Below are 11,455 nucleotides of genomic sequence, written 5' to 3'. Positions count from 1 at the left end.
CTGTCCGTCATCTTTTGTACTTTCTTGTACGGTTCCTTAGTAGCCTTTTTGTTGTCGCTGGTCTTTTTCCCAGACCTGCAAACTCGTGCAATGTGTCCCATCTTTCCGCATTGCCTGCATATTTTGTCCTTGGACCAGCAGTCCTTCTGGTCATGGTTAGTTCTGCCGCAGCGATAACATTTTGCAATTCCCCGTGTCATTTCGTGGGTGCCGTATTCCTGTGGCTTTTGTTGTATTTCCGCAGCTCCCCTGGCTGCTGCTTCATATGATACTGCCACGCTGAAAGCCTTATCTAGCGTCAGCTCTTTCTCTGAGAGTAACTTCTTCTGTGTTCCTTCACTCAGGAGTCCACAGACAAATTTGTCCCGTAGGGTATCTGCCAGTCCTGCTCCGAACTGGCAGTGCTTTGATAGCTTGCGTAGTTCCGTAAGGTACTCAGCATTGCTCTCATCTTTATGCTGAGTTCTCCTGTGGAATTTAAATCTTTCTGCTATCAACAGCCGTGCAGGGTTTAGGTGTTCCTGTAGGACAGCAACAATTTCGTTAAAACTCTTCGCCTTCGGTTTGGCTGGAGTAATCAGGTTCCGCAATAGGCCGTATGTTCTAGCGCCCATTAAGTTTAACAATACCGATGCCTTTTTCTCATCGGCTATTTCGTTTGCCTCGCAATATACCTTGACTCTTTCCACATACGTGGTCCAGTCCTCTATTGTATTATCAAAGGCAGTGATACAGCCAGTCTTCGGCATCTTGAAAATCTAAAATGGCGCCTCCCGCACTTTGCCTTCTTCCCCCGATTTAACAAAATGGCGCCTCCCGTGCTTTGCCTTCTTCCCCACTGATTAAGATGGCGCCTCCCGCGCTTTGCCTTCTTCCCCGCTGTTGCTAACGCTGCTTTCTGCGGTTTCCATTGCAACCTGCAGATCCTCGCGGTTTCCTGCGCGTTTCATATTCTTTAAAAAAAAATATTTTCCCATCGTGGAACAACCCTGTGGGACTCTTGCCTCCCTCCTCTCGGGTCTATACGCAGCCCGGCTTCGTAGCACCGGCCGCGCCCTGTGTGCTCCACCCTCTCTCTCTCCTCTTCCTGACAACGCTGCTCAGCCCCGTTGCAAGCCACCTGCTCGAGTTCGCGACCGCCGCAGCCCAGGAAGGATCAGTGTACTACCTGCCACCAGCCCGATTAGTTGAAGCACCGTTGACAGGAACCAGGCCCCGCTTTCGACAGCTTCTGCAGCAATCTTCAACTCCGCTAACTCAGGGGCGGATGCCCATGGTCGACGCCCATTTCTACTGCCTCTTTCTTCCTTCTGGCCTCGACCTCTGCTCACTTCGCTTCAGGAATGGATCCCAGGAGGTGGTGCAGACTGTAGGTAAGTTCGTATCTGCTCATCGCCAGTATTATGTCCGTGTATGATTGAGACATGGACAGCAGGAGTTGAACAAAACAAGTCTTTACTGAAAGGAGTCAATCGGGAAACTGAAACTACAGAGGCTTACTAGCACCTTTTACACAGGGGTGGTCACTGCCGGTACTGCAGTCTGAGACCAGTTATTCTCTTAAAGGTACATACACAACACTATGGGTGTGGGAAAGACGGTCACTGGAGAAAAGACTGTAAAAATCCTTGGAAGGACAAGGGAAAGGATCCCAGAGCCCCAGCCCAAAAGGCAGGGCCAGACCTCCCTCCCACAGCAATTGAGTCATTTTTGTGGTCCCTATGGTCTCTTCTGACCAACCAGGGAAAAATAGCAGCCACCACCGGTGCTTTGACCCCGTCTGCCCCACCTCACTCCCAGCAGTGACTAGAGCCAGTGCAGCCTGTCGACCTGTGTCCCCGCGAAAATGCTGAGGGGAGCAGGCCCTATGTTGAGATGGGGGAGGAGATGGTGCAGGGGAGATATTCAGTGGAGACTGGAGCCTCCAGCATGGTGGTCCACTCGGAGGACCTGACCCATTCACCCTGGTCTGACAAGGCCCCATTTAGCTTAATGGGTCCCACAGGGAAACAGGCAGCTGAGAGTGAACCTGAGAATAGTAATCCCCAGCCCACAGCAGGTCCAAGTTCACAGGCAGGCGCTGTGGCTTGTGTGGGGGGAGGAGCCATTCATGATTTTGAACAGGATTACTGGCAGGCAGCCAGTTATATCAAACAATGCGGTTTGTTTAAGCAGGGGGCAGGGGAACAAGCAGCTGGGACTGTAGGAGCTCCCCAGCACTTGGCCCGAGCGATTCCCCCTCTCTTGTGGGACTCCGGGGAGGAGCCTGAACCAGTTTTTAGACCTGAAGGGGAAGGCTCTCAGCCACCGGTAGCCGGTGGCAAGGGATTGCCTGTCCCCAGCCCAGGTTTGGGAAGGGAGGGACCCGAAGGAGGAGGCCCCCAGCCAGCAGGGAGTGTGACCCAAGCTAAGGGTCTGCTCACCAGGGTAGCCCCCCTGGCAACACTCCCTAGGAGATCTCTTCGGGTGCCCCAGCCCAAGAAAGTATGGTCACCCACTTTACAGTGGAGTAGGGCGGTCTCCCAAACCAGGGAGAAGCCAAAGAGCAGAGGTCCCCAACCAACAGCCATAAGCTGCGAGGGACCAGAAGCTGGAATCAGTCCAGTCACGCAGCAGGGAGCAGCCTGTGGCAGCACAACCAGGGACTGAGCTGGCCGGCCGGAGACGGGCGGCGCTTGTATATAGTTTTTGGTCAAGCAACGTGTGATTAAAGAATTAAGGTAGAACGTGTATTAAGGTAGAAAGAATTAAGGTAGAACATGTATTAAGGTAGAAAGAATAAAAGTAGAACGTGTTAAGGTAGAACGTGTTAATTTTAATTTCAGTGATATATATTAGTGTATAAGTTTTGAGTGTGGTATGGTTCCAGGATTGTATTGTGGATCAAGGTCACGGGACCTGATTACACTTCCCTGAGCCAGGGGACCTGGCGAGATGTTTTCTTTTGTTTTCCAGTGTTCCGGAAGGTACCAGGGATCAACGAGTCATGCACGGTGGCATAGTGGTTAGCACTGTTGCGTCACAAGCACCAGGGACCCGGGTTCGAATCCGGCCTCGGGTGACTGTCTGTGTGGAGTTTGCACATTCTCCCTGTGTTTGCGTGGGTTTCCTCCGGGTGCTCCGGTTTCCTCCCACAGTCCAAAGATGTGCGGGTTAGGTGGATTGGCTATGATAAATTGACCCTTAGTGTTAGGGGGATTAAATACGTGGGGTTACGGGGATAGGGTGGGATATGTGTTGGTGTAGGGGTTACGGGGATCGGGTGGGATATGTGTCGGTGCAGGCTCGATGGGCCGAAATGGCCCCTATCTGCACTGTGGGGTTTCTGTGATTCACAAGAGGAAGCACCCCTAGTCCACGAAGGAAGGGGTCTGCAGGAATCAGATGCCCACAACATTTAAAAATGCTGCTGGAAATACAATTTAAGACTAAGAATTTACAGAACTTGTTTAATTATTTCACTGCTTGTTTGGAGTTAAAGGAAGCTCGTTTGTCTTCCATCTGTTTTTGAGCAGACATGTTGGCTGGATGACAATCCCTTTAAAGATGTTGAAATTATGTTACAAGCGGTGCAGGGGCGTAGGATCCCCCTCCATGCTTGACTTATTATGAATATAAGCGGTGCAGGGGCGTAGAACCCCCTCCATGCTTGACTTATTGTGAATATAAGTGGTGCAGGGGCACTGGACCCCCTCTGTGTACTGATTATTTAATTAATTTTGGGTTTTCTGTCAATAGATGCCTGCCGTACTACGATTCTCTCTGGGCAGGGGAGATGGAGGTGTCGGGGGATCAAAGATAGATTTAGTTAAGTATAAGGGAAGGTTGTTTGTGGGGGGGTGGGTCAGAAATTATTGCTCACTTTTGGCAAGGATACTACAAGCAAGTTTTAGTATCCGATGGGGGACTGTAAGAATTCGCAATAATTTACAGCTCCGAAGATTAATTTATTTGATTAAAGGATCCCTGGGTGATGTGCCTTTAAAAGATTCCAGGGTTCAAAAATGGCCGTCAGACCACATGGCCGAAAGCAAAGGACTTGGAAACAGCTTGTGTGTGTGGGTCTGTGAAGAAAGGCTCAATGGCAGTCAAATCTGTCAATCAAAGGGAAGTTTCCCCCACCCTGCAGCAGGACAATCGATGCCTGTTTACAGAACGTTCTACAATGTTGACTCTAAGATCAAGTGCTTGAAACTGCCAGCATGAACAAAGGAACTTTGTTTGCTAAGCACTCAAGACTGTCAATGAATTGCGGTTCCAGATGACTACAGGACAATGCTTTGTTTACAAAGAAATTGAATGCTATTAGCATTTGTTTGTATATCAAGTGGACACATCCAAACTGAGGAGCAACCATTTAAATGAATGGGAGAACACATTCAAACCCATTACAGGACAATGGGGCAGTTGGATCCCTTTTGTTTTAGCCCAGCAGCATCAGGATCTGGGCGGGCCCCAAATGGGGGTATAAAAGATAGCTTCACAGAAGCATCTCTCTCTCTCTGGCCTCGCCTCCGTGTCCCTCTACAGCGTGGGAGTCTGCCTGTAGAAGCGAAACACCAGCAGTTTACTTTTAAAACACTGGGGTGTTTTTCACTTCGGGGCAGTGAAGAGCTAAGTTCACAGGACACGGAGCAGGCATTTGCAGTGGTGTGCATATATTTTTCTGGCCTTCCACAAGGCAACTTGGAATAGGTATAGGGGTGGGAGTAAAGTGGGAATTTTGTTAGAATTGCGATTTTAGTCGATTTCCTTCATTGTGTCCGTTTCTCCTCCCCTATTTAAGCAAGACAGTGTTGCACCTAGCAGAGAAGTGCTATAGTGAACATTGAATTTGAAACCACAAGGGAGTCCCTGGAGCAGCTCAGAGGCTTCTGACTGGCCAGAGACAAATAACCCCAGCCCCACTAGTGTGTGTGTGCTAATTCCTTACAAGTGAGAAAGTAGGGCACTGACACAGTGAGACAGTGTGGCACTGAGGCAGTGAGACGGTGGGACACTGGGACAGTGAGACAGTGGGGCACTAGGACAGTGAGTCAGTGGGACACTGGAACAATGAGAAAGTGGGGCACTGGGACAGTGAGGCAGTGGGGCACTGGGACAGTGAGACAATGGGGCACTGGGACAGTGGGTCACTGGGACAATGGGTCAGTGGGACACTGGGACAATGAGACAGTGAGGCTGTGGGGCACTGGGACAGTGAGACAGTGAGACAGTGGGGCACTGGGACAGTGAGACAGTGTGCCACTTGGACAATGAGGCAGTGGGGCACTCGGCCAGTGACACACTGGGGCACTGGGCCAATGAGAGAGTGGGGCACTGGGCCAATGAGCCACTGGGGCACTAGGCCAATTAGACACTGGGGGACTGTGCCAATGGGCCACTGGGACAATGGACACTGGGGCACTGGGCCAATGGGACACTGGGTTACTGGGCCAATGGGACACTGGGGCACTGTGCCAATGAGACACTAGGGCACTGGGCCAATGAGACACTGTGACACTGGGCCAATGAGACATTGGGGCACTGGGACAGTGGGACAGTGAGACAGTGAGACTGTGAGGCACTGGGACAGTGAGACAGTGGGGCACTGGGACAGTGAGACAGTGGGCCACTGGGACAATGAGACAGTGGGGCACTCGACCAATGACACACTGGGGCACTGGGGCACTGGGCCAATGAGACACTGGGGCACTGGGCCAATTAGACACTGGGGGACTGTGCCAATGGGCCACTGGGTCAATGGACACTGGGGCACTGGGCCAATGGAACACTGGGTCACTGGGCCAATGGGACACTGGGGCACTGTGCCAATGAGACACTGGAGCACTGGGCCAATGAGACAGTGGGGCACTGGGGCACTGGGACAGTGCAACAGCGGGACAGTGAGACAGTGGGGCACTGGGACCGTGTGAAAGTGGGGCACTGGGACAGTGAGACAGTGGGGCACTGGGACAGTGAGAAAGTGGGGCACTGGAACAATGAGACAGTGGGACACTGGGACAGTGGGTCACTGGGACAATGGGACAGTGGGGCACTGGGACAATGAGACAGTGAGACTGTGGGGCACTGGGATAGTGGGACAGTGACAGTGTCCCAGTAAATATATTCAAGAAAGAGTTGGATATATTTCTTGAGGCTAAAGGGATCAAGGGATATGGGGAGAAGGCAGGGACAGGGTACTGAATTTGGATGATCAGCCATGATCTCATTGAATGGCGGAGCAGGCGCGAAGGGCCGAATGGCCTCCTCCTGCTCCTATCATCTATGTTTCTATGTTTCTATGAGACAGTGGTGCACTGGGACAATGAGACAATGGGGCACTGGGCCAATGAGACACTGGGGGACTGTTCCAATGGGACACTGTGGTACTTGGGCACTGGGCCAATGGGACACTGGGGCACTGTGCCAATGGGACACAGGGGCACTGTGCCAATGAGACAGTGGGGCACTGGGCCAATGAAACAGTGGGGCACTGTGGCAGTGAGACAGTGAGGCAGTGGCACAGTGGGAATTTGGGACAGTGGGACAGTGAGCCAGTGAGACAGTTGGGCACTGGGTGACTGAGAAAGTGGGGTACTGGGACAGTGACACAGTGGGGCACTGGGGCAGTGAGTCAGTGGGGCACTGGAACAATGAGACAGTGGGGCACTGGGACAAAGAGACAATGGGGCACTGGGACAAAGAGACAGTGGGGCACTGGGACATTGAGACAGTGGGGCACTGGGACAATGGGACAGTGGGGCACTGGGACAATGGGACAGTGGGGCACTGGGATAATGTGGCACTGGGTCAGTGAGACAGTGGGGCACTGGGACTGTGAGACAGTGAGACTGTGGGGCACTGGGACAGTGAGACAGTGGTGCACTGGGCAAATGAGACACTGGGCCAATGAGACACGGGGCACTGGGCCAATGAGACACAGGGGCACTGGGCCAATGAGGAACTGGGGGACTGTGCCAATGGAACACTGGGGCAATGGGGCACTGGGCCAATGAGACACTGTGACACTGGGCCAATGAGACACTGAGTAACTGGGACAGTGAGACAGTGAGGCAGTGGGAGAGTGTTACAGTGGGAGAGTGCAATGGTGGTACAGTGTGACCGTAGGGCACTGAGACAATGAGAAAGTAGGGCACTGGGACAGTGAGACAGTGAGATGTTGTGGCACTGGGACAGCGAGTCAGTGGGACACTGGAACAATGAGACAGTGGTGCACTGGGACAGAGAGTCACTGGAACAATGGGACAGTGGGACACTGGGACAATGAGATAGTGAGAATGTGGGGCACTGGGACAGTGAGACAGTGAGACAGTGGGGCACTGGGACAGTGAGACAATGGGCCACTGGGACAATGGGACACTGGGGCACTGGGCCAATTGACACTGGGGCACTGGGCCAATGTGACACTGGGGCACTGGGCCAATGGGACACTGGGGCATTGTGTCAATGAGACACTGGGGCACAGGGCCAATGAGACACTGGGGCATTGGGCCAATGAGACAGTGGGCACTGGGACAGTGAGAGAGTGGGACAGTGGTACAGTGGGAGAGTGCGATGGTGGTACAGTGAGACAGTGAAACAGTTGGGCACTGGGAGACTGGGAAAGTGGGGCACTGGGACAATGAGACTGTGTGGCACTGGGACAGTGAGAAAGTAGGGCACTGGGACAGTGAGACAGTGTGGCACTGGGACAGTGAGATGGTGGGACACTGGGACGGTGAGACAGTGGGGCATTAGGACAGTGAGTCAGTGGGACACTGGAACAATGAGAAAGTGGGTCACTGGGACAGTGAGACAGTGGGGCACTGGGACAGTGAGACAATGGGGCACTGGGACAGTGGGTCACTGGGACAATGGGTCAGTGGGACACTGGGACAATGAGACAGTGAGAATGTGGGGCACTGGGACAGTGAGACAGTGGGGCACTGGGACAGTGAGACAGTGGGCCACTGGGCCAATGAGACAGTGGGGCACTCGGCCAGTGACAGACTGGGGCACTGGGCCAATAAGAGAGTGGGGCACTGGGCCAATGAGACACTGGGGCGCTAGGGCAATTAGACACTGGGGAACTGTGCCAATGGGCCACTGGGCCAATGGACACTGGGGCACTGGGCCAATGTGACACTGGGTCACTTAGCCAATGAGACACTGTGGCACTTGCCAATGAGACAGTGAGACAGTGGGACAGTGGGACAGTGGGACAGTGAGATGGTGGGGCACTGGGACAGTAAAACAGTGGGGCACTGGGACAATGAAACAGTGGGGCACTGGGCCAATGAGACTCTGGGGCACTGGGCCAATGAGCGACTAGGGCACTGGGCCAATGGGACACTGTGGCACTGAGCCAATGGCCACTGGGGCACTGGGCCAATGGGACACTGGGGCACTGGACCAATGAGACACTGGGGTACTGTGCCAATGAGACAGTGGGGCATTGTGACAGTGAGACAGTGGGACAGTGGGACTTTGGGACAGTGGGACAGTGAGACAGTTGGGCACTGGGAGACTGAGAAAGTGGGGTACTGGGACAGTGACACAGTGGGGCACTGGGACAGTGAGACAGTGGGGCACTGGAACAATGAGACAGTGGGGCACTTGGACATTGAGACAGTGAGGCACTGGGACAGTGGGGCACTGGGACAATGGGACAGTGGGGCACTGGGATAATGGGGCACTGGAACAGTGAGACAATGTGGCACTGGATCAGTGAGACAGTGGGGCACTGGGACAGTGAGACAATGGGGCGCTTGGACAGTGAGACAATGGGGCGCTTGGACAGTGAGTCAGTGGGGCACTGGAACAGTGTGACAGTGGGGCACTGGGTCAGTGAGACAGTGGGGCACTGGGTCAGTGAGACAGTGGGGCACTGGGACAATGAGACAGTGAGGCACTGGGCAAATGAGACCCTGGGGCACTGGGCCAATGAGAAAATGGGGGACTGTGCAAATGGGATACTGGGGCACTGGGTCAATTGACATTGTGGCACTGGGCCAATGTGACACTGGGGCACTGGGCCAATGGGACACTGGGGCACTGTGCCAATGAGACAGTGGGGCACAGGGCCAATGAGAAACTGGGGCACTGGACCAATGAGACAGTCGGGCACTGGGACAGTGAGACAGTGAGACAGTGGGACAGTGGGGAAGTGTGACGGTGGGACAGTGAGACAGTGAGGCCGTGGGGCACTGGGACAGTGAGACGTGTGGCACTGTGGCAGTGAGATGGTGGGACACTGGGACAGTGAGACAGTGCGGCACTGGGACAGTGAGTCAGTGGGACACTGGAACAATGAAACAGTAGGGCACTGGGACAGTGAGACAGTGGGGCACTGGGACAGTGAGACAATGGGGCACTGGGACAGTGGGTCACTGGGACAGTGAGACTGTGGGGCACTGGGACAGTGAGACTGTGGGGCACTGGGACAGTGAGACAGTGAGACAGTGGGGCACTGGGACAGTGAGACAATGGGGCACTGGGACAGTGGGTTACTGGGACAATGGGACAGTGTGATACTGGGACAATGAGGCAGTGAGACAGTGGGGCACTGGGACAGTGAGACAATGGCGCACTGGGACAGTGGGTCACTGGGACAATGGGACAGTGGGGCACTGGGGTAATGAGACAGTGGAGCACTGGGACAGTGGGTCACTGGGGAAATGGGACAGTGAGGCACTGGGACAATGAGACAGCGGGGCACTGGGACAAAGGGTCAGTGGGGCACTGGGACAATGGGACAGTGGGGCTCTGGGACAATGGGACAGCAAGGCACTGGGACAATGGAACAGTGGGGCACTGGGACAATGGGGCACTGGGACAAAGGGACAGTGGGGCACTGGGACAATGGGACACTGGGGCACTGGGGCAATGAGACAGTGGGGCACTGGGACACTGAGACAGTGGGGTACTGGGACAGTGGGTCACTGGGACAATGGGACAGTGGGGCTCTGGGACAATGGGACAGCAAGGCACTGGGACAATGGAGCAGTGGGGCACTGGGACAATGGGGCACTGTGACAAAGGGACAGTGGGGCACTGGGACAATGTGACAGTGGAGCACTGGGACAGTGGGTCACTGGGAAAATGGGACAGTGAGGCACTGGGACAATGAGACAGCGAGGCACTGGGACAAACGGTCAGTGGGGCACTGGGACAATGGGACAGTGGGGCACTGGGACAATGGGGCACTGGGACAAAGGGACGGGGGCACTGGGACAATGGGACACTGGGGCACTGGGGCAATGAGACAGTGGGGCACTGGGACTCTGAGACAGTGGGGCACTGGGACAGTGGGTCACTGGGACAATGAGACTGTGAGACTGTGGGGCACTGTCACAGTGAGGCATTGAGACAGTGGGGCAGTGGGGCAGTGAGACAGTGGGCCACTTGGAAAATGAGACAGTGGGACACTGGGCCAATAGACACTGGGGCACAGGGCCAATGGGACACTGGGTCACTGGGCCTATGGGACACTGAGGCACTGTGCCATTGAGACACTGGGGCACTGGGCCATTGAGAAACTGGGGCACTGGGCCAATGAGACACTGGGGCACTGGGCCAATGAGACATTGGGGCACTGGGAGAGTAAGACAGTGAGACAGTGGGACAGTGGGACAGTGGGACAATGAGACAGTGAGACAGTGGGACAGTGAGACATTGAGATAGTGGGGCACTGGGACAGTGAGAAAGTAGGGCACTGGGACAGTGAAACAATGAAATGGTGTGACACTGGGACAGTGAGATGGTGGGGCACAAGGACAGTGAGTCAGTGGGAAACTGGAACAATGAGACAGTGGGGCACTGGGACAGTGAGACAGTGGGGCACTGGGACAGTGAGACAATGGGGCACTGGGACAGTGGGTCACTGGGACAATGGGACAGTGGGACACTGGGCCAACGAGACAGTGAGACTGTGGGTCACTGGGACAGTGAGACAGTGAGCCAGTGGGGCACTGGGACAATGGGACAGTGGGACTCTGGGAAAATGAGACAGTGAGACAGTGGGGCACTGGGGCACTGGGACAGTGAGGCAATGGCACACTGGGACAGTAGGTCACTGGAACAATGGGACACTGGGACACTGGGACAATGGGACAGTGGAGCACTGGGACAGTGGGTCACTGGGAAAATGGGACAGTGACGCACTGGGACAATGAGACAGTGAGATGGTGTGGCACTGGGACAGTGAGATGGTGGGGCACAAGGACAGTGAGTCAGAGGGAAACTGGAAAAGTGAGACAGTGGGGCACTGGGACAGTGAGACAGTGGGGCACTAGGACAGTGAGACAATGGGGTACCAGGACAGTGGGTCACTGGGACAATGGGACAGTGGGACAATGAGACAGTGAGACTGTGGGGCACTGGGACAGTGGGACTGTGAGACAGTGGGGCACTGGGACAGTGAGACAATGGGGCACTGGGACAGTGGGTCACTGGGACAATGGGACAGTGGGAC

This window comes from Somniosus microcephalus, chromosome 19, assembly GCF_052327205.1.
Source record: "Somniosus microcephalus isolate GS21.2 chromosome 19, FLI_Smic_1.0, whole genome shotgun sequence".
NCBI lineage: Eukaryota > Metazoa > Chordata > Chondrichthyes > Squaliformes > Somniosidae > Somniosus > Somniosus microcephalus.
This window is presented reverse-complemented; position numbering follows the sequence as displayed.